The sequence below is a fragment of the Anabrus simplex genome, chromosome 2 (assembly GCF_040414725.1).
Source record: "Anabrus simplex isolate iqAnaSimp1 chromosome 2, ASM4041472v1, whole genome shotgun sequence".
Taxonomy (NCBI): Eukaryota; Metazoa; Arthropoda; class Insecta; order Orthoptera; family Tettigoniidae; genus Anabrus; species Anabrus simplex.
Genome location: NC_090266.1, coordinates 736,747,150 through 736,773,677, shown reverse-complemented (window position 1 = coordinate 736,773,677; position 26,528 = coordinate 736,747,150). Strand labels below are relative to the sequence as shown.

The following is a 26,528-nucleotide window of genomic DNA, read 5'->3' as shown; positions in this document are numbered from 1 at the left end:
ACACAGTATTGTTGTAAATCCTATGCACCATTGCTATTGCATGGTTTCAGGACTGCAGTTTATTGACACTTGCTCTCTTGCAATTTTTCCGCTTGGAAGCATCTCAAAGTAGTATTCAGAAAGCAGTGATAGTTTCGACAGTCACTTGTTGCGTTACACCAAAATTGTCCACCAGGTAGCATATATGCACTTCAGCCTGTATGCACTTCAGCCTGTATGCACTTCACACTTCTAATTTGTCTCGTATAATATTTATATAGAGTATTCAGAATTGGATGTTATTAAACCAAGACTTTAATTTGTATTCATAAAAAAATACTTCTACTCTTGCTATGAAAGAGAACTGGTATAATGTACATGCGATACAATCGCTGATTTGTAAACAGTATTGAAAAAGAAGAGACAGGAAAATAAATAGATTGAAGCAAGAGTTGATAGTCTGTGAAATATAAAATATACCAGTCTTTTTTTGTGATATTGTTTAATGTTGAATTCTGTCAGTGCAAATAGGCCTTTATAAAACGTCCGAATTTTAATTATTCCTTTTTTAGGTTAGATCCATACGTAAGGCAAGTACAATATTGGTAGGACTGAAGTAAAAGTGCTTACTGCTAGTCGGTCTGAATGACTTTTACCTAAGCTATTCACAAGTTTGAAGACCTTGTTTCAGCTAAGGAAATATTTCAAACGAATTAGTTATTTCATTTTTAGCAAGACGTATAGATGATGTTCCAGTTTCGGATTATAGACCACTGTGATTCAGGATTGAGAGGTTATTGAGTTTGTGAAGTATTCAGTACAATTCAATGCAGTATTTATTATAGGAAATGTTGGTTCAAGCAGACCTTGATATTACGGGTCTCACTATTTTTTTAAAATTCTTCCTGTGAATTGTGGTGGTGGTATGAATACGCTACAGTTGATATTTACTTAAGCACATTCGAACGTAGTGATTGTCAGGCATTGCAGTTTTGTAACCTATTCAGTAACATCTTATGAAACATGCTCTCTTTGCCACACTCCGCACCCACCCGACATTGACTCAGCCGTGGTAATTTCACAACACTTATAGCTCCGTTGTTTTTCGTCGATATGATCACCTCTAATTGCTGCTCTGCGTGCAAGTTGTCATTTCTCCATGCTTTCAATTATATTGTTCAGGAGTTGAATGGTAACATAGGACTATCTTCCTCCACCATAATGTTAGGTCACACTGCACTGCAGCTGTTGATGAGCTGTAGGAAAGCAAAGATATTCAACAGACCAATAGGCTTACCCATTCTCCTGATTTAAATCCCACTGCACATGTGTTAGACGTTGTGGGCTGATGCCTAGTGACACGTGAACACCCACTGGAAAATTTGCAACAGCTGACATTGCTAACAGTATGGTCCGTGGCCAAGAAAACTAGGGGCCAAGAGTACCTCTGAGTAGATGCCCATGGGGAAGTATGACTTCATTGCAGTAGCATTCACCAGTTATATTACTGCATACCAATAACTGAAGCTCTGAACGTCCATCCAACAAAATGCATATCCAGAAAAAACACACACAAACACATCTATCCCTTTCAGCAATGTTTGCGTCCAACTCATCGGCTGAATGGTCAGCGTACTGGCCTTCGGTTCAGAGGGTCCCGGGTTCGATTCCAGGCCGGGTCGGGGATTTTAACCTCCATTGGTTAATTCCAATGGCTCGGGGGCTGGGTGTTTGTGCTGTCCCCAACATTCCTGCAACTCACACACCACACATAACACTATCCTCCACCACAATAACACGCAGTTACCTACACATGGCAGATGCTGCCCACCCTCATCGGAGGGTCTGCCTTACAAGGGCTGCACCCGGCTAGAAATAGCCACATGAAATTATAGCATTGTTTGCAGAACAAACCATGTTTCTTGCCAGATTAACTATTTCATTCGTCATCGTATGCAGTTTTCAGCAGTTGTCCAGGTCTGCTTTTATTTTTTATTATTTTTTATTTATTTATTAATTAATTTATTTATTTATTTATTTATTTATTTATTTATTTATTTATTTATTTAGGATCGTTTCAACCTCCTATGGGTTACAATTACACAACTTCCTTGACTTTTGATGTTCTTTTTTTTTTTTTTTTACACCAATACTCCTTCATTCTCTGGCTCGCTTTTGCTCGTTCCTCATCCGAGAACTCCCTTCTTGTTCTCTTGGGTTTCTCTACGAACAGATCTGTCACCTCCGCAGTTTTCCTTCTGAACACTGTTCTGTTTGTAATATCTCCCTCCTCAATGCCACATTTTTTAAGATCCTGATGAACTTCTTTCAGCCATGGTATTTGGGTCTTTCTTCTTTCGTGGAAGATGAGGATGTTATTTGCTAGGCGTTCTGGTGCCATTCTTCTTAGGTGTCCATAGAAAGTCAGTCGCCTTTTTCTTATCGAGGTTGAAATGTTTTCGCATTTTTCATACAGCTCTTGATCTGATTTCAAACGGAAGGTAAACTATATCCCTGTTGCTTTCTTGGGTCCCAGAATTTTCCTTAGAAATTTACGCTCTTTCTTTAAGTCCTGCCTTTTCTACTGTTTCTTGCAAAACCTCTATCTGTGTAGTGGCAGTCTCTAGATTTTCAGTAAAGAACACTAAGTTGTCTGCAAATGAAAGACATTCAAATTTAAGTCCAGCCTTTTTGTGTCTATTGTGATTTTTATTATTATTATTATTATTATTATTATTATTATTATTATTATTATTAAACAGTCGTATCAGCACACAAGTGTTTATTTCATAACCAGTCAGTTTTCAGACACTAAGGTACTTCGTCATTGATCAAAAAATTATTTTTAAAATGTTAATCCACATGGGTGTGTCGTCAAGATAAAGTGGAGCCTAGATTTTAAAAAAAGGGGGAAAAAAAAAAAGAATGACAGAATGTATGAACCGAAAGGCTGGACCTTATAAAATGTTGTTTTATGAAATAAAAAAGGACAGGTGGCGAACTGTGGTGGAACTAACATCAGACTTTAATGCTGGGCAGAGTACAAGTGTGTTTGAACACACAGTGCACCGAACACCTTAAAGATGAACCTCCACAGCAGATGACCCATGCATGTGCCAATGTTAACACCACGACATCGGCAAATACGACTGAAATGGGCACATGACCCTCGTTGCTGGACGTTGGCGCAGTGGCAGACCATTGCATGCTCTGATGAACTCCAATACCTTCTTTATCATGCTGATGGGAGGGTTCAAATCAGTGATCTTCCAGAGGAACAGCCCTTGACACCTGTACTGCGGTATGGAGACAGCTGGCGGCGGCTCAGTTATGCTCTGGGGAACATTCACGTGGGCATACGTGGGTCCACAGTGGAGCTCGTGCAAGACACCTTGACGGCCGATAAGTATTGTACACTGGTTGCAGACTACGTATACCCCTTCATGACGAACATGTTTCCCAACAGCAGTGGCATTTTTCAACAAGATAATGCGCCATGTCACAAGGCCAGGAGTGTGATGGAGTTGTTCTAGGAACACAGTGGCGAGTCACAATTGATTTGCTGGCCCCCAACTTGCCCGATCGAACAAATCTGGGTTGTGTTTGAACATGGCGTTAGAGCTCATCGCCCCCCTCCATGGAATTTACGGGAATTAGGTGACTTGTGTGTGCAGATGTGGTGTCAACTCCCTTCAGCGACCTACCAAGGCTTCATTGCTTCCATGCCAAGACACATCGCCGCTGTTATCTATGCCAAAGGTGGACATACTGGCTAATTAGGTAGGAAGTTATAATGTTCTGACTGATCAGTGTAGCTTCAACTAAATAATTAAAATTGCCATGTTGTTCACAAACCTTATGGGGCATTTGTGATATTGGCATAGAATGAGGATTTGCCAACATGAATATCAGGATTACTAGCAGTTTCCCCGCTGGCTCCGCCCGCAATGTACAAAGTACGGCGTTGTTCGTTACTATACTCACGGATGTATTTGCAATGTTTCGAGTTAATGAAATAAAGCACATGATCTGCTGTGTTAATAGAATGTAATATAGTGTCAACAAAACACTTCAAAATACATCACAAAAAGAAATTAAATTAAACGTTCCTTGGAACAACAGTACACACCGAACTGTTAAAAAATCCTTCAAAGATCTTCATCATGGAGACAAATGTACTCACAACTTTTCTCACAATCTACCAGTTTAAGTAGTTATTACCTCAAAAGAAAGTGCTTGATCCGCTGAGTACTTTTAGACCAAAACAAACTCCGTACCTCAATTAGAACCAAGGATATGATTGCTTCAAAGAGACAAAAAATTGAAAAAATTAAATAATTTGAGGAGGGCAGAAGTTAGGTGATTTATAGTACCTGATGACAAATCTGTGCATGAATACCTTTCAAGAAAATGAACGAAATCGACCGGATGGAATGGCCGGACTGACTTATTTTAGTTTTCATAAATTTTTTAAATATATACACTGACTGACAGAGCAAATGCAACACCAAGAAGGAGTGGTCAGAACTTTATGCCAATTGCAGGGTAGACTGACGTCACTGAGGTATGCTCATGATGTGAAATGCGCCGCTGTGCTGTGCACGTAGCGAATGATAAATGGGACACGGCGTTGGCGAATGGCCCACTTCGTACCGTGATTTCTCAGCCGACAGTCATTGTAGAACGTGTTGTCATGTGCCACAGGACACGTGTATAGCTAAGAATGCCAGGCCGCCGTCAACGGAGGCATTTCCAGCAGACAGACGACTTTACGAGGGGTATGGTGATCGGGCTGAGAAGGGCAGGTTGGTCGCTTCGTCAAATCGCAGCCGATACCCATAGGGATGTGTCCACGGTGCAGCGCCTGTGGCGAAGATGGTTGGCGCAGGGACATGTGGCACGTGCGAGGGGTCCAGGCGCAGCCCGAGTGACGTCAGCACGCGAGGATCGGCGCATCCGCCGCCAAGCGGTGGCAGCCCCGCACGCCACGTCAACCGCCATTCTTCAGCATGTGCAAGACACCCTGGCTGTTCCAATATCGACCAGAACAATTTCCCGTCGATTGGTTGAAGGAGGCCTGCACTCCCGGCGTCCGCTCAGAAGACTACCATTGACTCCACAGCATAGACGTGCACGCCTGGCATGGTGCTGGGCTAGAGCGACTTGGATGAGGGAATGGCGGAACGTCGTGTTCTCCGATGAGTTACGCTTCTGTTCTGTCAGTGATAGTCACCGCAGACGAGTGTGGCGTTGGCGTGGAGAAAGGTCAAATCCGGCAGTAACTGTGGAGCGCCCTACCGCTAGACAACGCGGCATCATGGTTTGGGGCGCTATTGCGTATGATTCCACGTCACCTCTAGTGCGTATTCAAGGCACGTTAAATGCCCACCGCTACGTGCAGCATGTGCTGCGGCCGGTGGCACTCCTGTACCTTCAGGGGCTGCCCAATGCTCTGTTTCAGCAGGATAATGCCCGCCCACACACTGCTCGCATCTCCCAACAGGCTCTACGAGGTGTACAGATGCTTCCGTGGCCAGCGTACTCTCCGGATCTCTCACCAATCAAACACGTGTGGGATCTCATTGGACGCCGTTTGCAAACTCTGCCCCAGCCTCGTACGGACGACCAACTGTGGCAAATGGTTGACAGAGAATGGAGAACCATCCCTCAGGACACCATCCGCACTCTTATCGACTCTGTACCTCGACGTGTTTCTGCGTGCATCGCCGCTCGCGGTGGTCCTACATCCTACTGAGTCGATGCCGCGCGCATTGTGTAACCTGCATATCGGTTTGAAATAAACATCAATTATTCGTCCGTGCCGTCTCTGTTTTTTCCCCAACTTTCATCCCTTTCGAACCACTCCTCCTTGGTGTTGCATTTGCTCTGTCAGTCAGTGTAGATTAGATTTAAATTCCTGGTAGGCCTCCCCTAGTCATTACAATGTATCGCTTTTGCATATGCACCCTTTTCCCAGTGGCAGGATTCTTAACTGACTTAACATCTTGTTTGCCAGGTGCCTGATGACTTATTTCATCGGAACAAAAAACTGGATGACAGAAGCTTCATCTTCAGCTGATAGAATGTTTCATGCTTTTTTAGTTAGTTTTGGAACTACCCTGAACAAGCTTGATCCAGTAATCACCATAGCCAGTTTCTTCATGACAAGAGCCTTCCCAAGTGATTGTAGGCAACTATACGAGCCCAGAGGAGATTCTGTCCCCACACTATTTGATTCAGACTTTACCTGAGATTTCTTCCTTTGCCTATGAAGTCGAATCCTATCACAAACCTTTTTCAACTCTTCAGCTTTTTTTGGCTTGTCACTGCTAAAGCTGTCTTCCAATTTATTCCTCCTAATTTGATCACGCTGCTTCTTTTTGTCGAGGTACTCCTTAAATTTTGTTGGATCCCCCTTCATTCTTTCCCGATACTTTTTCATTCATTCCTTAGCAGACACTGGAGCCATGTTCTGAAAATAAGGAAAATAAAAGTTCAACTGAATGCATTACACTGTTAATGACGTAACTTTAAAAAGTTACAGTAGAATGAAATGAGAGTAAATAAATGCATTAGAAAACACGCAGGAAAAAAGAAAGTATCTGAAAGTGGTTGCTAGCAGCCAGAATACTTCACTATAACCAGAATGCTACATTGGGCACTTGAATTAATTAATATTTCATCATACAAACACTGTTAGAACTTGTGTAACACCCGTTACATTTCATGCTGTAACACCCGTTATGCCTTTTTAGCTAATTGAATTTTTTTTAAATTAAATTGAAATTACTGTGCTAACAAGCCTGTACTTAACCTCACTTTCAGAAAAAATGAGGAACCTACTGTTTTAGTTAAGGTTCTATTTTTTAAAATGTGCTTTCACTGTAACAGGTATTACATAATGACATCAATACCAAATCAGATTATTTTAGAAGAATAATATAAGTGCCTTTGTCATACACTTCAATTCCACCCGTGGAGAAGAATGAAAAAGGCATGCAACTTTGCACTATAGGCTCTGCCGCCCTACCGTAATGTATTGAAAGACATCTACTTAATTCAGTCATGCTGCTTAATTTAAGCTTTAACGCATTTGAGTAATATTAATGAAATCTGGGCTTAAACAATCCAGAGTATTTTAAAAAAATAGATCGATTTCTAGTTTTCTCATATATCAAACCATCAATGCAGGATGCAAACATGTTTTGACTTTTAAAATGGTATGTGATATTTTAATCTTAGTGAATTGCTTAACATTTATATTCAGAAAATTAGTATGAAAGTAAGAATAAAGAATTTAGTTAACAAATATGTATCAAAGGAATTGCCGTTTCAATTTATAATTTACTATAAAATGGCCATATTTAGATTAATCATTTTTGGGTCATCTTTTGTAATTTTAATGTCATATTTCATCACTTTTGAAGTCATATTTACTTGCTTATTTTGGCTATTTTTAGGTTTTAAACATCTGAGCCCTAGTTATTACAGAGCAATAGAGTTAGGAATGGTTGTGGAAGTAAGGAGATTGAACGAACTTACCATGACATCTTCAGTGAACTAGTGCCACCATATACTCAGCTGGAGGCAATTGCAGTTCACATTCTGTTACCAGTAATGACAATGGTGTGCAATGTGTACTCTCCACACAACTTGGATATTCACATCCTGTACATGAGCTACAGGATCTGGTCGTTCAGACATGAACGCCTGTTACACCGCCACCCCCTCTCCCCTCCCTCCCTCCTTCTGGAGTTCTCAGTCTTCCCCTGCTAGGGCGAGACTTATTGAACAATTAATCAACTAGTTCGATCTGTATGTGCTCAACACAGGGGAGCCTACTCACTGCTGTAGCGGACATGGCACATTCTCCTACCTGGATGTCGCCTTTTACTGCCGTGCGCTATTCCCCTTTTACGGTGGCAAGTACACGACAGCCTCTGTGAAAATGACCATTTCCCGATACTTCTCATGCTCTTGAATCAAAGCCACTAATGAAGCTCTGGGTACTTCGGTGGGTAAGTTGACCAGTTTTCAAAACGCTCACTGATGGCTGATGAGCTGCTGGATATGTTGACGGCCACATTTTTTCCATTACAACTGACATTCTGGCTGCTGCAGAGGAAACAATACGTTCCTTGATATAGATGTGGATTCCCGTAGCGAACTTGAAATATTTGTCCGGAATGAGTAAATTTACAATACCAATATAGTTGGTCTGTTATTGACAAAATACTGGCAACCAGGAATGAGTTAGCTGGAAAATTTATGATGTCCAATAATGGACCAACTATATTGGTATTATTAATACCTTCCTTGTCTGGCATCCCTAGCTGGAAACAGGTCCCATGGTGGACCGACGAAATTGCAGCAGCAATGTGATCACTGACAGGCTTTTAAGTATTATGGTCGGAACCCTACGTTGGCCAACCCTATTGCGTTCAAGCACCTCCAGGCTGAATCCTGTTTCTGGATTCGAGGGAATAAGAAGGCTACTTCGGTAAAGTATGTGTCTTCCAAACGGCACTCGCACAATAATCCCAAGTGTGGACAAAACTCCACCATATTGTCAGAATCCAGAACATTCCCTCAGTCCCCAGAATATCCATTAATGTAGACATAGTTAAGATTCCATCAGTCATTGCAGTCATATCCTATCCTAGCCTAGCCTATCCTATCCTATCCTATCACATCTATATATATAAAATAACATGTCCTTACTGACTGACTGATTTGATTCATCACCGCCAAGCCTAAACGACTGGACGTAAAGAAATGAAATTTTGGGGATACATTTATATTAGAGTGTAGGTGTTCACTAAGGGAGGATTTTCGGATATTTCATCTCTAAGGGGGTGAATTATTTAAATGAGTATATCTGTATCTCAAAAACTTAACGGTTTACAAATGTAAAAATTGGTATTAGGAATCTCCTTTAAAAATAAATGAACACATATTTTTTGTTTTTGGAAAATCCTGTTAAGGGGGGGGGGGGGGTGAAAAGGGGGTTGAATACCTTTCATGAGGATACTTATTTCTCAAAACCTGAAGATGTTACAGATGTGAAACTTGGTATTTGGAATTTCCTTGAAAAATAACACACACTTATTTTTTGTTTTCGTAAAATCTACTTAACGGTGTTGTAAAAAGTACTGAAAGAGGGTTGAATTCTCTTTACAAGGATACTTATCTCTCAAAAACTGAAGATGTTACTGATATGAAAATTTGCATTTGGAATCTTCTTTAAAAATAAAGAAACGCATATTCTTTTGTTTTGGGAAATCCACTTAAGGAGGTAAAAGAATTGAAAAATTAGTTGAATTCTTCTTATGAGGATACTTACATCTCCAAAACAAAAGATGTTATAGACATGAAAATTGGTATTTGGAATATCCTTTAAAAATAAAGAAACATATTTTTTTTGGTAAGGTGAATCAACTTTAAGGGAGCAAAAAAGCAGTTGAATTATTTCTTTGAGTATACTTATATCTCAGAAAGTGAAGACATTACAGTTGTGAAAAATTGGTGTTTCAAAGCTCCTTTTTAAATAAAGAAACACATACTTTTTTGTTTTCATAAAATCCACTTAAGGGGGGGAGGGTGAAAGGAAGTGAAAAAATTGAATTCCCTTTATGAGGATATTTATATCTCAAAAACTGAAGGTTTCATTCATGAAAATTGGTATTTAGAATCTCCTTTAAAAATAAAGAAACATGTATTCTTTTGTTTTAGGAAAATACACTTAAGGGGCGGGTGAAAGAAGTGAAAAAGGATTTGAATTCTTTTTAGGAGGATACTTATATGTCAAAAACTTACGATGTTCCAGACATGAAAATTGGTATTGCAATCTCCTTTTAAAATAAAGATACATGTATCATTTTGTTTTCAGAAGACCCACTTAAGCGGGGGGGGAGTGAAAAGTGGTTGAATTATTTTTATGGAGATATTTATATCTTAAAAGCTGATGTTACAGACTTGATAATTGGTATTGGGAATCTCCTTTAAAAATAAACTCATATATTTTTGTTTTTGGAAAATTCACTTGAAGGGGGTGAGGGCGGTGAAAAGAAGTGAAAAATGGATTCATTAATGAAGATACTTGTATATCAATAACTCAAGATGTTACACGTGTGAAAACGAGTATTTGGAATCTCCTTAAAAAATACACACACACTTATTTTTCTGTTTTTGGAAAATCTGTATAACGGAGTTGTAAAAAGTACTGAAGGAGGGTTGAATTCTCTTTACAAGGATACTTATGTCTCAAAAACTGAAGATGTTACTGATATGAAAATTTGTATTTCGAATATTCTTTAAAAATAAAGAAACGCATGTTCTTTTGTTTCGGAAAATCCACTTAAGGGGGGTGAAAGAATTGAAAAATTGGTTGAATCCTTTATATGAGGATACTTTTATCTCAAAAACAAAAGATGTTACAGACGTGAAAATATTGGAATATCCTTTAAAAATAAAGAATCACATTTTTTTGGTGGGATGAATCAACTTAAGGGAGCGAAAAAGCAGTCGAATTATTTCTATGATTATACTTATATCTCAAAAAGTGAAGATATTACAGTCGTGAAAAATTGGTATTTCAAAGCTCCGTTATAAATAAAGAAACACATACTTTTTTTGGAAAATCCACTTGCGGGGGGAGGGTGAAAGGAAGTGAAAAGGTTGAATTCCCTTTATGAGGATACTTACTGGTGTATCTTAAAAAGCGAAGGTTACAGACATGAAAATTGGTATTTAGAATCTCCTTTAAAAATAAGGAAACATGTATTCTTTTGTCTTAGGAAAATACACGTAAGGGGTGGGTGTAAGGAGTGGAAAAGGAGTTGAATTCTTTTTATGAGGATACTTATATCTCAAAAACTTACGATGTTGCAGACATGAAAATTGGTATTGGAATCTCCTTTTAAAATAAAGATACATGTATAGTTTTGTTTTTGGAAGCCCCACTTAAGCAGGGGGGGGGGGGAGTGAAAAGTGGTTGAATTCTTTTTATGGAGATACTTATATCTTAAAAACTGATGTTACAGACTTGATAATTGTTATTGGGAATCTCCTTTATAAATAAAGAAATTCATATTTTTTTGTTTTTTTGGAAATTCACTTGAAAGAGGGGGGAAGGTGAAAAGAAGTGTAAAAGTGGATTTATTTTTAATGAAGATACTTGTATATCAATAACTGAAGATGTTAAACACGTGAAAATGAGTATTTGGAATCTCGTTTAAAATTAAAGGATCCTGTATTATTTTATTTTCTCAGAATATCCACTTAAGAGCGGAGTTAAAGGGGCTGAAAAAGGTGTTGAATTATTTTTGTTGGGATACTTATATCTCAAAAATGCAAATGTTATATACATGGAAATTTGTATTTGGAATTCCCTTTTAAAAAAAAAAGAATCGTTAATTTTGTTTTGTTTTGTTTTTGACTTGAGAGAGGGCTGTTTCTCTCATGGACAGTTCTGCGCCGCATGATCCAGTCAATGCCACAAATGTGGTTTGCAAAGAATTACTGGGTTAAATGAAACTCAATTTTTTGGTGAGTTTGATTACTTTTATTAAATTACAGAATCCCCGCAAGCAAAGCCATGGTTAACAGCTAGTTTCACATATACGTCCAGGTGTGGGAATTACGACCGTGAATTTCTGCCTATAAAGCGCAAGGCAGAAGCTCGTAAGTTACGATCACCTCTCTTCTGCCTGTAGTTCATAGTTTTCCTATAACGTGCCTTTCACAGAGTGGGAATTGGTGAGTGGACTCGCACTGTGTAGGAACACGGCTCGTGGGCTGGGCAAAATCAATAATCAAATGCTGAAACATTTGAGTGATCAATGTCTCAGAGAAATCCTTACCCTATTCAACAGAATATAACACTGCTTGAGACTTTTTAACCATTCCAAAGTGATCAAGTCATTAAACATTTGTTAATATCTTCACTTTCATTTTATACTGTGACCAACAAGCACATAACTTGTTTATATTCTTTTAAGCATTGTGTTTTTACTTCATCGTATGAATGGCACTTATACAAAGGGTCTATTATATGTACTACATACTTGTATATCTTTGTTACCGGGCGAGTTGGCCATGCGGTTAGGGGCGCACGGCTGTGATCTTGCTTCCGGGAGATAGCGGGTTCAAATCCCATTCTCAGCAGCCCCGAAGATGGTTTTCCGTGGTTTCCCATTTTCACACCAGGCAAGTGCTGGGGCTGTACCTTAAGTAAGTCCACGGCCATCCCATTCCTAGGCCTTTCCTCTCCTGTCGTCTCCATAACACCTATCTGTGTCGGTGCGACATAGAGCCACTAGAAAAAATATATATATATCTTTGTTCATACAACCTGTTTCAGCTGATGATAGTGTCCATAGACACCAAAACCGGTACTGAATAAAAAATGTGGTTATATTAACAACATATAATGTATTGAAAAAAGGTGGATCAATCAAATTTCCCTCTATTGTATGTTATCTCCTTTCAATACAGACTAGATATGAAGTTTTTAACGTTGAATCAACAGAATATGGAGCAATGCAGAATTTCCATTTCAGTGATGTGAGGGAATTGTTATACCAATTCCCAAGCCAGGTAGATATCCAAAGCTTCTGGATAGTTATAGGCAAGTGTGCCTTACAAATGTCTTTTGTAAGGTATTTGAAAGGATGGTGAACCGGCAACTTGTGTGACACTTAAATTTACCGGGGGGGGGGGGGGGGGGGGGGGGGGACGACACTTGGCTGTGAGCTTGCATCCGGGAGATAGTGGGTTCGAATCCCTTTGTCGGCAACCCTGTAGGTGGTTTTCCGTGGTTTCCCATTTTCACACCAGGCAAATGCTGGGGTTGTACCTTAATTAAGGCCACTTCCTTCCAAATCCTAGGCCTTTCCTATCCCATCATCCCCGTAAGACCTATCTGTGTCGGTGCAACGTAAAGCAACAGCAAAAAAAGTTAAATTTATCTGAAAAATGCTAACAACACTACCTCGCATTATGGGATTATCTCTGCCCTACACCAGTGGGGATTTGGGGTACATACACAGATACACTACCGGTCAAAAGTTTTCGATCACCTATCACAACTATGTATTTGTGGTTAAAACAGAGATATAGTTTTAAATAATCTATCATAGCCCTGTTCTGAAAATAAAACAAGCATAAACCTGTAAAGACGGAATGACCCTGTTGTGTATATGACCGGTTCTCCGCATGGAGGGTTGCTGATGAGTAACCACAACAACACCAACGTGTCTTTACCAAAGACGTGTCCACTCGAATAGGTCTCATTCCTTCACCTGTCTGTGTAGCAAGTGGTTATCATTAGTTTTCAGTACACTGTGTGCAGCTAGCAGTGTGTTTATGTATCTGATCAGGTGCTTACCATATTACCTCCAAATGGGATGGAAGCAGGAGATTGTAACTGAAAATCGTGCCGTAATTGTAGCTCTGCATCACGGAGGGTATTCTAGTAGGACAATAGTAACAAAAGTTGGCGTAGCCCAATCTACAGTGGTGTACATATTGCAACGGTTCAAGCAAACCGGTGCCAATGCAAGTGTTTCGCGATCTGGAAGACCCCGTGTAACATCATACAGGGAAAGATCAGTTCATATGTTTACAGGGTAAACGTCAGAGGACTCGTACGGCACCTGAAATTCGCGAGGAAGTCAATAATATGCGAGCTGCTCCAATCTCTGTCTCAGCAGTGCAACGCCGTCTTCGTGAACGAGGTTTAAAGGGGTGCATAGTGACCAGAAAACCTTTATTACGGACACAAAATAAGATGAAAAGAATGCAGTTGGCACAGCAACATACAAACTGGAGCGTGCAGCAATGGTCCAAGATGTTATTCACGGATGAATCGAAGTTTGAAGTATTTGGGAGCCATCGTCGAATGTTTGTTCATCGACTTCGTGGAGAACGTATGAAGAGTCCGTGTGTGACACCTATGGTGAAGCATGGTCGAGGGTCGGTTATGGTGTGGGGATGTTTTGCGGGTGATAAAGTCAGTGATCTAGTGCGAATTAATGGAACATTAAAGAAGGAAGGATATCACAGGATACTGATCAACAATGCAGTTCCATCTGGCAAGAGACTTATTGGTCGTGGGTTTGTTTTGCAGCAGAACAAAGACCCCAAACATTCTTCTAAATTGTGTAGAGGGTATGTAAATTGAAAAGGGAAATATGGGAAACTGAAAAATATGATTTGCCCAGGTCAATCACCAGACTTAAATCCCATGGAACTGTTATGGGATGAACTTGACAGGGAGGTCCGAAAACTGAGGTCAGCTAATGTTGAAGAGCTATGGAATAATTTACAGAACTGTTGGACTGCAATATCTACACAAACACTACAAAATCTTATTTCCAGAATGCCAGGAGTTTATGCAGCTGTTCGGAGGGCAAAGGATAGATACTTTAAAGAGGCTAAAATATAAACCATATTGTATTCTATTTAATGATAGATAGAGGAAATACATATTTTGTTGGTCTATTTAGTTTTTATGATGTGTTTGTACATTGAAATAAAGTATCTAGTTTTGTGCATAGGTGATCGAAAACTTTTCACCAGTAGTGTATTTATTGACAGTTTTATTTCCCTCCTCCAGGTCTTTTGAGTCCAAATAGGAAATGCATTTTCTCAGTATTACCACAGGGATCTGTACTGAATGTCACACTGTTTGCAATCGCCATCAGCAGCATAGTTTGTTGCTGCTGAACCCACAGTCATTCCCGTGCTGTATATAGGCGATTTAGCTCTACTTTTCAACTGGAAGGATGGCGGTTGCTGAGACATAAATACAGCAAGCTATTAACCAAGTTGACAGATGGACCCTGCAACATGGTTTTTTATTCACAGCGGCAAAAACTTCAGTTATTTACTTCTGCTGACAATGGTTTCTGCATCCTGAACCAGAGCTCCGCTTGCAAAATATTGTCCTACCATTGGTAGACACCTGCTCTTCATTTTGATAAAAGACTTATGCAGCATCCCCACATCCATCAGTTGAAGGTGGCCTGCATGAAGAGACTTAACATCCTTAAGTTTCTCAGCAGAATTTTTTGAGGGTTGACTGTGTGGTGCTGCTACATTTTTATACAGCCACGGTTCTGTCCCGAGTGGACTGTGGTAGTGTGACGTATGGTTCAGCATCAACACTTGTACTGAGCCTTTCAGATAGTGTATACCATAGTGGAGTTGGGAGCCGGAGCTTTCCACACTAGCCCCATTCCCAGCCTACTCGCTGAATTGGGAAATCCATCTTTACGAAGAAGACAGCAACAGATACTCACAACATCCAAGCTATCAATGTCTCTTTAATACTCACAAGGGAACACATAACATATGTTACACTCGAATCCGGTTGAAATTTGGTAAAAAATATTCATGGGAGGCAGTAGAATGCTAAGGTGAAAACTGCATGTCCCCAGCACAAATTTAAACGCCAAAATTGAACAAATAAAGTTGTAAAATTAAAAGTGTCGAGGGAGTATCAGGGTGTGGCGGAGAGAGAGGGAGGAACAAAGCAGTGGAAGTGAGCCAGCCGGGCTGTGTCGAGCCGTGCCAGTAGCCAGGCAGCGTATATTTAGCGCGTTCCTCATAACTTCCCGATCAGATATCCAAAACGTAAATATGAAAACAGCACATGAAACGATTGTCTGCATGGATGATGTTTAAACGACGATGCCAATAGGGTTTGAAAAATTCACGCCAGAGTTCTTTTTACTCATAATTAGTGCAATAGTGATTGTTTACAAAAAAAGTGGACAAAGCACAGATACTGTGTGCACCATGCACATCTTACAGCGCTGTCGCTTTCACAAGTATTACATTGATTATCGGAAGGCTCTTCTTTGAAACAATAATCTCCTGGATTAAAAAGTTGTGAAGGTTTCTTGTTAACATAGCCACATTTGTACCATCTGAACTGCCACATGCTACAAAAGCGTGGAGAGGAGAACTGGTTGTGCGTCTAAGATTGCACATTAAAAGGTTGTTCCTTAAATGTACGGTGATGTCTAACGAGTTTAACAAAATTAAATCATACTACAAAAGACTAATAAATTGCTTCCAATTGCAGAAGCCCAAAACATCTAACGGCTGGATAAGTCCAGTGGCTCCTTTCGGAAGTGTTTGTACATTAATAATTTTCTTATTCCCAGCTTTAGCATTTAAAATATTTTCTTCTTATGTCCCGTCCACGAATCGAGAACTAAAACACTGTACTCTGGTACTAGCTCACAATAACCATCCCGTAACCATTTCTGCACAAGTTCTTTGGTCAGTTTCCCAGAATTTGAAGGCAAAGTGTACAAATTTGGTGTGGTAAATAGCTTTTTCTATATTAGGACCAAATTTGCCATTTTTTTCTTTCAACACAAGTAGCAACTTCGGCAGGAGTTGTCCATCTGCCAAAATTATTGGCTGTATTGTGTAGCTATGAGTTAGTAAATTCATAGATTGTGCTTCCGCTCATACGGCTTTTTTTCCTCGTTCATTATGGGTCCTGCCAGGATGGAACTCTTGTGAAAACCAGACTGATCAGTATTAAACACGCACTCTGGGCCGTGACTTTCTATTAATTGCGACACTTCTTCCACAAACAGTGTCACGTTACAAATAGTATTTTCTTGTTCAAATTGGTATTCTTAGATACGAATTTGCAAATCTTTCTTGATCCAATTTTAAATTTCTTTTTTAAACTCATTACCCAGGAATGAGACGCTCGAAACGTGTCGTAGCTAACTAGACAAGCCTACTTTAAAGCCTTTTTTTTTTTTTAAATATTTATATCGTGAACAGTTTTGTTTCATTGTCTACTTCCTTTGAATTTATGATAAGTCTTCTTCGTAACAATTTTTTTTTTTTTCTCTCCTACTGTGCCACAGTTTTCCTATTGTTGCTCCCATCTGTAAAGCTCTTTCCGGCATTTTAATTTACGCAACCTGTGTTTCACTGATGTGAAGCTCCTCTGTTTCCCACTTTTGTTTCGCCAATATTTGACGAACTACTTCTTATAAGTTATTGGGATTGGGCATTGTTCAGCCGTTGTTGTGGATGCAGGTTTAGGAGCAACATTTTAGGAGATGGATTCAAATATCGGTATTTCAACATTGCCTGCCTCGAAAACAAAGTCACCATCTGACATACCCAATGTGCCATCCAGTTCGACTGTCACTTCGGTATCCAAAACCCTGTCGACAATTAGACCTGTAAAACAGAGACAAGAACGCAATTCCTGTGAACGCTTGTTTTTCTCTTAAAAGCAAATATATATAAATATATTGATCTCGTTACGATATAATTCCAATCCCAAATTTCTTTCATCTTCAGAAAATGGGGTGTCTTTTTTTGTCACACACTGCAAAACAATTCTGAATGCATACTACTACATTCCATGGATTGAATGACTTCTGTAGTGGGCGTTTTGTTGTATCTAGGTGTAAAAGATCAATTATTACCATACAGGGTTAAAGTAAGAATACAGTTACATTCATAAAAATGACTATAAGAACGTCAGATTTTACCTGTCATTGTAAGAACGTTGTCTCATCAGACGACTCATCAATGTGCACCTCTTGATCGGCTTTGACGTTTCTAATTGGGAAGATACAAGGTATGTGCGAACTGCGGTGCGGTAAAGAAGAGTGGCCGTGGGGAGGGGGAGGTCATTCATTCGACTCGAGCGAGCAGCCCGACTATACGCTGCCTGGCTGCTGGCGCGGCTCAACTCAGCCCGGCTGGCTCACGTCCGCTGCTTCACTCCCCCCCTACCTCTCCGCTACACCCCGATACTCCCGCGTCACTTTCAAATTTACGACTATTTATTTGTTCAATGTTGGCGTTCAAACTTGCGCTGGGCACATGCAGTTTTCACCGTAGCATTCTACTGCCTTTCATGAATATTCCTACCCAATTTCAATCAATTAATCAATCAATACTGATCTGCATTTAGGGCAGTTGCCCAGGTGGCAGATTCCCTATCTGTTGCTTTCCCAGCCTTTTCCTTAAATGATTTCAAAGAAACTGGAAATTTATTGAACATCTCCCTAACTCCCCTTCCTATAAATGAATATTTGCCCCAGTTTGTCCTCTTCATATTGTGATCTTTCCTACTTTTATAAACGCCATTCAAACTTATTCATCTACTAATGTCATTCCACGCCATCTCTCCGCTGACAGCTCGGAACATACCACTTAGTCGAGCAGCTCTTCTTCTTTCTCTCAATTCATCCCAACCCAAACATTGCAACATTTTTGTAACGCTTCTCTTTTGTCGGATATCACCCAGAACAAATCGAGCTGCTTTTCTTTGGATTTTTTCCAGTTCTTGAATCAGGTAATCCTGGTGAGGGTCCCATACACTGGAACCATACTCTAGTTGGGGTCTTAGCAGGGACTTATATGCCCTCTCCTTTACATCCTTACTACAACCCCTAAACACCCTCATAACCATGTGCAGAGATCTGTACCCTTTATTTACAATCCCATTTATGTGATTACCCCAATGAAGATCTTTCCTTACATTAACACCTAGATACCTACAATGATCCCCAAAAGGAACTTTCACCTCATCAACGCAGTAATTAAAACTGAGAGGACTATTCCTATTTGTGAAACTCACAACCTGACTTTTAACCCCGTTTATCAACATACCATTGCCTGCTGTCCATTTCACAACATTTTCGAGGTCACGTTGCAGTTGCTCACAATCTTGTAACTTATTTATCACTCTATAGACAATAACATCATCTGCACAAAGCCTTACATCCGATCCCACTCCTTTACTCACATCATTTATATATATAAGAAAACATAAATATCCGATTATACTGCCTTGATGAATTCCCCTCTTAATTATTACAGGGTCAGATAAAGCTTCACCTACTCTAATTCTCTGAGATCTATTTTCTAGAAATATAGCAACCCATTCAGTCACGCTTTTGTCTAGTCCAATTGCACTCATTTTTGCCAGTAGTCTCCCATGATCCACCCTATCAAATGCTTTAGACAGGTCAATCGCGATACAGTCCCTTTGACCTCCAGAATCCAAGATATCTGCTATATCTTGCTGGAATCCTACAAGTTGAGCTTCAGTGGAATAACCTTTCCTAAAACCGAATTGCCTTCTATCGAATCAGTTATTAATTTCACAAACATGTCTAATATAATCAGAAAGAATGCCTTCCCCAAGCTTACATACAATCCATGTCAAACTTACTGGCCTGTAATTTTCAGCTTTATGTCTATCACCCTTTCCTTTATACACAGGGGCTACTATAGCAACTCTCCATCCATCTGGTATAGCTCCTCCGACCAAACAATAATCATATAAGTACTTCAGATATGGTACTATATCCCAAGCCATTGTTTTTAGTATATCCCCAGAAATCTGATCAATTCCAGCCGCTTTTCTAGTTTTCAACTTTTGTATCTTATTGTAAATGTCATTGTTATCATATGTAAATTTTATTACTTTTTTGGCCTTAGTCTCCTCCTCTGTCTCGACATTATCTTTGTAACCAACAATCTTTACATACTGCTGACTGAATACTTCTACCTTTTGAAGATCCTCACATACACACTCCCCTTGTTCATTAATTATTCCTGGAATGTCCTTCTTGGAACCTGTTTCTGCCTTAAAATACCCTACATACCCTTCCATTTTTCACTAAAATTCGTATGACTGCCAATTATGCTTGCCATCATGTTATCCTTAGATGCCTTCTTTGCTAGATTCAATTTTCTAGTAAGTTCCTTCAATTTCTCCTTACTTCCACAGCCTTTTCTAACTCTATTTCTTTCCAGTCTGCACCTCCTTCTTAGTGTCTTTATTTCTCTTTTATAATAAGGTGGGTCTTTACCTTTCCTTACCACCGTTAATGGTACAAACCTGTTTTCGCATTCCTCAACAATTTCTTTAAACCCATCCCAGAGTCTGTTAACATTTTTATTTACCGTTTTCCACCGATCATAGTTACTTTTTAGAAACTGCCTCATGCCTGGTTTATCAGCCATATGGTACTGCCTAACAGTCCTACTTTTAAGACCTTCCTTTCTATCACATTTATTTTTAACTACCACAAAAACAGCTTCATGATCACTAATACTATCTATTACTTCAGTTTCCCTGTAGAGCTCATCTGGTTTTATCAGCACGACATCCAGGATATTTTTCCCTCTGGTTGGTTCCATCACTTTCTGAATCAGCTGTCCTTCCCATATTAACTTATTTGCCATTTGTTGGTCATGCTTCCTGTCGTTCGCATTTCCTTCCCAATTGGCATCTGGCACATTCAGATCTCCCGCTACAATCGCATTTCTTTCCATGTCGTTTCCCACATAGCTGACTATCCTATCAAATAATTCCGAATCCACGTCAGTGCTACTCTTTCCCGATCTGTACACTCCAAATATATCAAGTTGCCTATTATCTTTAGAAATGAGCCTTACACCTAGAATTTCATGTGTCTCATCTTTAACTTTTTCGTAGCTTACAAATTCTTCTTTCACCAGAATGAACACAACCCCTCCCACCCTTCCTATCCTATCTCTACGATACACACTCCAGTGCCGTGAGAAAATTTCTGCATCCATTATATCATTTCTCAGCCATGATTCAACTCTTATTACAATATCTGGTAAATATATATCTATTAAATTACTTAATTCTATTCCTTTCCTTACAATACTTCTACAGTTCAACACTAACAATTTTATGTCATCCCTACTTGATTTCCAGTTCCCTGTTCCCTTATCACCGCTCCCTAATCCATCCCGTTTCCCTGAATGTACCTCCCTATTACCCTTCCAAACAAATTTCCTAACTTATACGTACCACTGCGGTTTAAATGAAGGCCATCTGAGCGGAGATCCCTATCTCCTACCCACCCATTAGGATCTAGAAATTTCACTCCTAGTTTCCCACATACCCACTCCATAGTCTCATTTAAATCCCCAATCACCCTCCAGTCAGTATGCCTTCTACACAGTATTCCACTAATAACATTCTCCGCTTTCTTAAACCTCACCCGTGCTGCATTTACCAGATCCCACACATCTCCAACTATGTTGGTACTTATATCAGCTTGCCTTACGTTGTTGGTACCAAGTGAAACACTACCACCTTCTCCTTCCCCTCCTCCCTCTCTTCTACTTTCCTCAACATCTGCCTCAACCTAATTCCCGGATAACACTCTACCCTGGTTCCCTTTCCTCCACACACTTTCCCCACGTGTCTAACGATGGAATCCCCCGTGACCAGAGCCTCAACCCTACCCACCTCATTTGATCCCCTCCCCTCCTGGTCAGCCCTATCTTTCCTGATAGCTGCAGAAGCTACTTCCTCCTCCCTTTTCTCTTTCCCATGACCCTGTTCCACCTGTCTTTTCTTATCCTCTACTCTACATTTTCCTTTCCTACCTTTTCCCTTCCTCCTACTTCCACACATCTCAGCAACAGTTCACTGTCCCTCATCTTCCCTCTGTTCTACCTGGAGTGACTCGTACCGATTTCGCACAGACACCTGTCCTGAATTCTGATCCTGAATAGAGCCCTTAGCCTGCAGTCTCCTTCCCCTTAGAACATTAGACCACCTGTCTTCTACAACTCCTCCCTTTCCTTCCCCTCCCTCTTGTACACCTACTGTAACCTGTACATTGTTTGAGGGAGTCCTATCTTCCTTCCCGTCTTCTGTGAAAATCCTAATTATCTCCCTCAAACTTTCCAACTCCTCCCTCATAACGCTCAATGCCTCAACTGGATCCGAGTGTAACACATGTTTGTGTTCCCTTGTCAGTATCACCAAAGGTACAAAATACAGCTGAATGCCACACGACTGGTTTGGATTTGAACTGACAGCTTGTATTGATCCCATTACACTGAAAATCAGGAGTATAATAGGAGTCTGCCTTGTCATTACTTTACACTCGTAATCAAACCCTTTGTTTATTACATTGATCTACTCGTACATATTTCAAGAAAATGGTCCATTCTCTTCCTCGGCGAAGATAATTCCCTAATAACAGTCTTGTGCCTGTTGTATACCATCAAATTTTTCTTTCAATTCAGTACTTCACAGGAATAGTTTTCTCAAATCTTTTCATTCGTTCATTCATTCTTTTATTACTTATTTATTTACCATAAACCGTTACAGTATATATGAAAAAAGACCAGGGGAAAAGGACAGGCCTCCTACACATAGTGCCCCCTGACCTTTTGATGAAATAATTACTGAAATTCTAAACTAAAACAATCGTATACACTATTTACAAGTAAAGTAACAAAGTTTAATGTATACATATTTCTCATTTACACATCCTTTCACTCCATGGTTCTTTCTACCCCATATTCACCTGTATTTTCTCACTACATGTGCTTCCTAACATAACATTTAACTATGCAATTTAAAAAAATTAGGGAAACATGTTTTGTAACATCTGGTATGTTAATTTGGTAGATGGGGTTCCAATGGTCGTACAGCATACCTTGAGACCTTAGCTACTCGGGGTATGTCAAATCGAAGTTATACTCCATCTGTAGGTGTAGCCATGCATTAAACTGTCAGGTGACCCCTTAAAATAAAGTGAACAGTGGTGTGTCGTCGTGAAGCACAGACTAATGCGGTCATTTGAGCACGCTGTACGTCAACCAGCACATCCCATGAGCCATCTTAACGAGGTTCAAGTCGCAAGGGCCATCACTTTGAACAGGAAGGATGGACTTTTCATCGTGTTGCTGTGGATCTCAGTGTCTCTCTGTCAGTTATTCACCACTTGTGAAATCGCTACAGTGAGACAGACCAGTTCACAAGGATGGTTGGACAAGGTCATAGACTCATGACAACCCCGCAGGATGACTGATATCTGACCATCTGTGTGTTGGGGCGTTGTTCAGCAACTGCCAGAGAATTGCAATAAGACCTCAGAAGGGTCACTGGAGTCACGGTATCTGACCAGATAATAAGGAACAGGTTAAGAGAAGTGTCCTGTTCGAGTGCCGTGTTTAATGCAGCAACATCGCGCAGCTCATCTTCTGTTTGCCTGTACCCACGTTAACTGGCAAGTTTGCCAATGGAGACCTGTGTTGTTCACAGACAAGACCAGATTTCCCCTGACACAGTGTGATGGACATCAACGTGTATGGAGACACCGTGGTGAGCAGTACATGCCAAATATTGTTCAGGAAGGTGACCGATTCGGACAAGGTTCTGTGATGGTATAGGGTGGCATCAGTATTGATGGCCGTACAGATCTTTTCGTCGTCCATGGTAATCTTACCGCTGCGGGGTACATCGAGCAGATGCTGCTACAGCATGTGTTGGTTGATGCATGCAGTGTTGGCCCTGAATTCATACTCACGCACGACAATGCCAGGGCTCATGTGGCGCGCATCACCAGAGCTGTCTTGCGAGAACAGGATATTCAAGAGATGGAATGGCCAGCGGTGAGTCCCAACTTTAATTCCATCAAGCATGTGTGGGATAGGCTTGACAGAATTGTTCGTGGTCTTCCTGTTCCACCACGGACTCTCCAAGACCTTGAACAGTCTCTCATTGAAGAATGGGACCTGATACCGCTACGTGACCTCCGTTGACTTATACGGGTTATGCCACGTAGGTGCCAAGCTGTGATAAATGCTCGTAGAGAACACACACCATACTGAAGCTCTCCAACTGTGATAAAAATCCACCCTGGAGGACTTTTATTACTTTGTTTTCACCCCTATTTGGATATTTCTGTTTGTGTTCTAAAAATTAATGCGAATCCACTGATGTTCGTTTGTATACTACAACGGAAAAGAATAAAGGTTTAGTTGGTATTATACCTGGATGTGAGCTATTGTTTTGTGGAGCATGGCATACATTCAAAAACATGTTCCCCTAACGTTTTTTGAACTGTGTATATTTACATTTAATGTTGGCAGGGAAGTCGTTCCAAAGCCACACTGAACGAGCAATGATACCTGGTTTGTAGTACTCAGTTCACGCAAGGGGAGTATAAGACACACCCCTTTGCTCCTGCGGACGGAGCTGTAGGATAAGGAGAGTCGAGGGAATGATGAAAGGTGAATGGGCCACATGAGGGACTTGTGTTTACACGTGAAGGCAATTGACGGGGGGGGGAGGCAGTCAGCTGTTCTTGTTAATTAGTCATTCAGCACGGCGTTGGATTCCTTCCAGTTAAGGTTGGCTGCAGTAGGAGGGTGCCAGGCAGATAGACTCTAAGTTAGTATAGATCTCACTAGTGTCAAGTAAGCTGTCTGTATAACATTCAACTTGCATCCACGGAGGCTTCTGTACATAAAACCAAACACCCTAGCTGGCAGCTTTGCATCTCACTTCCTCTGTTCGTGTGTTTCATTTTAGTTGTTCAGAAATGGTTATTCCTAGCAAATACATGGTTTTAACTCGCTCGGTATGTACATTATAAATGTTATCCTATTAGAAAATGTTCCGTGTATAACCCCTGAGTGTTGCACCTAGCTGAGCAGTCTGTCACCGACACCAGTGACATGAAGATGGCAACATGTCACAAGTTAACCGACTTTGAATGTGGGATGATCATCGGCGTACGTCTCACGGGTCACAGCATTGCAGAGATCACACGTGAATTCGGGTTTCCATAGTCAGCAGTGTTGAGGGTGGCTCTCCATTACCGCCCCCGTAAACCGCCGCACGGGAAAACCGCAGATGTTTAACGAACAGACATTACGTCTTCTCCACAGAACCATACTGGGCCCTCAATGGGCTACTATGAGTCAGATCACTGCCCAGTTGAATGTTGGGAGTCAGGAACCCATTTCTAACAGGGCTGTAAGGAGGCAACTTTACCACATACGCTTCACCAGCCGACGACCAACTTGTGTCCCTTTGCTAATACCTCGACACATAGCTAGACATGCATGGGCCCGCGTGCATCGGCAATGTACCTGGAACAGTGGCGGCGTGTGGTATGGTCCGATGATTCCCGGTTCCAGTTGTATCGAGCTGATGGGCACGTGAGAGTGTAGCGTATGTCTCATGAAGCTATGGATCCTGCGTGTCAACAAAGTTGTGTCCAGGTGGGAGGTGGCTCAGTTCTGATCTGGGCGGCGTTCTCATGGTTGCAATTAGGCCCTATTGTCCAGCTTCAGGAAGTGCTGACAGATGCACGTTATGTGGACATTCTTTCAGACCATCTGCATCCCTGTCTGGTCCTCGAGTACCCTGATGGAAATGCTATGTTTCAACAGGACACTGCACTATGTCACCGCTCTGTGATGGCACGCAGATGGTTGGAGGAGCACACCAGTGAAGTTGGCTCTCCCGATCGCCCAATCTTAATCCAGTCGAGCGTTTATGGGATACTGTTAATGCTGGTGTTTGCTTCATGAACCCCACACCAACTACCCAAGACCAGTCGTGGGTAGCAGTGCAAGTTGCATGTGTCCAGATCCCTCCAGAATGATTCCAACACCTTGTAGAATCGATGCCTTGGTGTGCTGCTGCCATTTTGAGGGCTTGCAGAGGAGCAACTCGTTATTAACATCACATGCAGTGTCTTCCCATGACTTTTGGCCACTCAGCAGTGTATACATATTCTATTGGGTTTCAAGACCTACTTAACCTGATGTATTTACATTTGCCAGCATTAATGTCGAGACCGTTGAGGTAACACCACACTACTATAGTGTGAAAGTCTGACTGTACATTCAGACAATCATCGGCACATTGTATATCCCTGTACATTACTGTGTCATCAGCATACTAGGCCATGGTTGAAGTCACTCATTTAGGTAAATCGGAGACAAATGTATTAAGTAATAAAGGTCCCAATACGGTGCCTTGATATACTCCTGCTGAGGTTACTTTAACGGCTGAACACCAAATTCCATCAAACACAACACATTAAGTTTGACCCTCAAGAAATAACTGTAACCATGCTGGTATACTTCCCATGATATTCATCTGTCTTAATTTTAACACAAGTCATTCATGCGGAATTTGGTCAATGGCTTTAGCCCAGTCTAAAGCCACGCAGTCTACCTGAACAATTTTACCTTTCTTTAGGGAGAACTGCCACTCATGAATAACCTTTGTTAATAAAGTATGACAGGATCTTCTTGGAGGAAAACCATGCTAGCTTTCACTTAGGAAATGACCTTCCTGGAAGTATTCCCGTATATTAGAGGCTACCAGTCATTCCATACATTTACATGCGTGCGATGTGAGAGACACCGGCGGATAGTTGTCAGTGAGTGATTTGTCCCCTTTCTTAAAATAGGAAGTGCATCAGCACACTTCCAGTGATCCACAGTGAAGCAATAGGTTGAATCGTTCACAGAGAGATGGTGCCACTGACTTGGCACAGTCCGCCACAGGGGGTCGAATCCTCTTCAAACTTGCTAGTAACTCAAGTTCCGAGAAGTAGATAATGGAGAGAGGGAGGGACGGTACGGGTGTGTTGGTTATACACATATTCCCAGCTGATTGTGCCTCTTTAAATTTTTCACTGAAGGTTGAGGCATTGTCTGTGGGCATGGAGGTGGATTTCCCATCA

At 40.9% G+C, this 26,528-nt stretch overlaps 1 protein-coding gene across 3 annotated transcripts in view; it reads left to right on the top strand.

Moving 5' to 3' along the window:
* The window catches only part of DNAlig1 (DNA ligase 1), a 719,906-nt gene that overhangs the window by 661,371 nt on the left and 32,007 nt on the right, over positions 1 to 26,528 (top strand). The gene's annotated exons all lie outside the window — the stretch shown is intronic.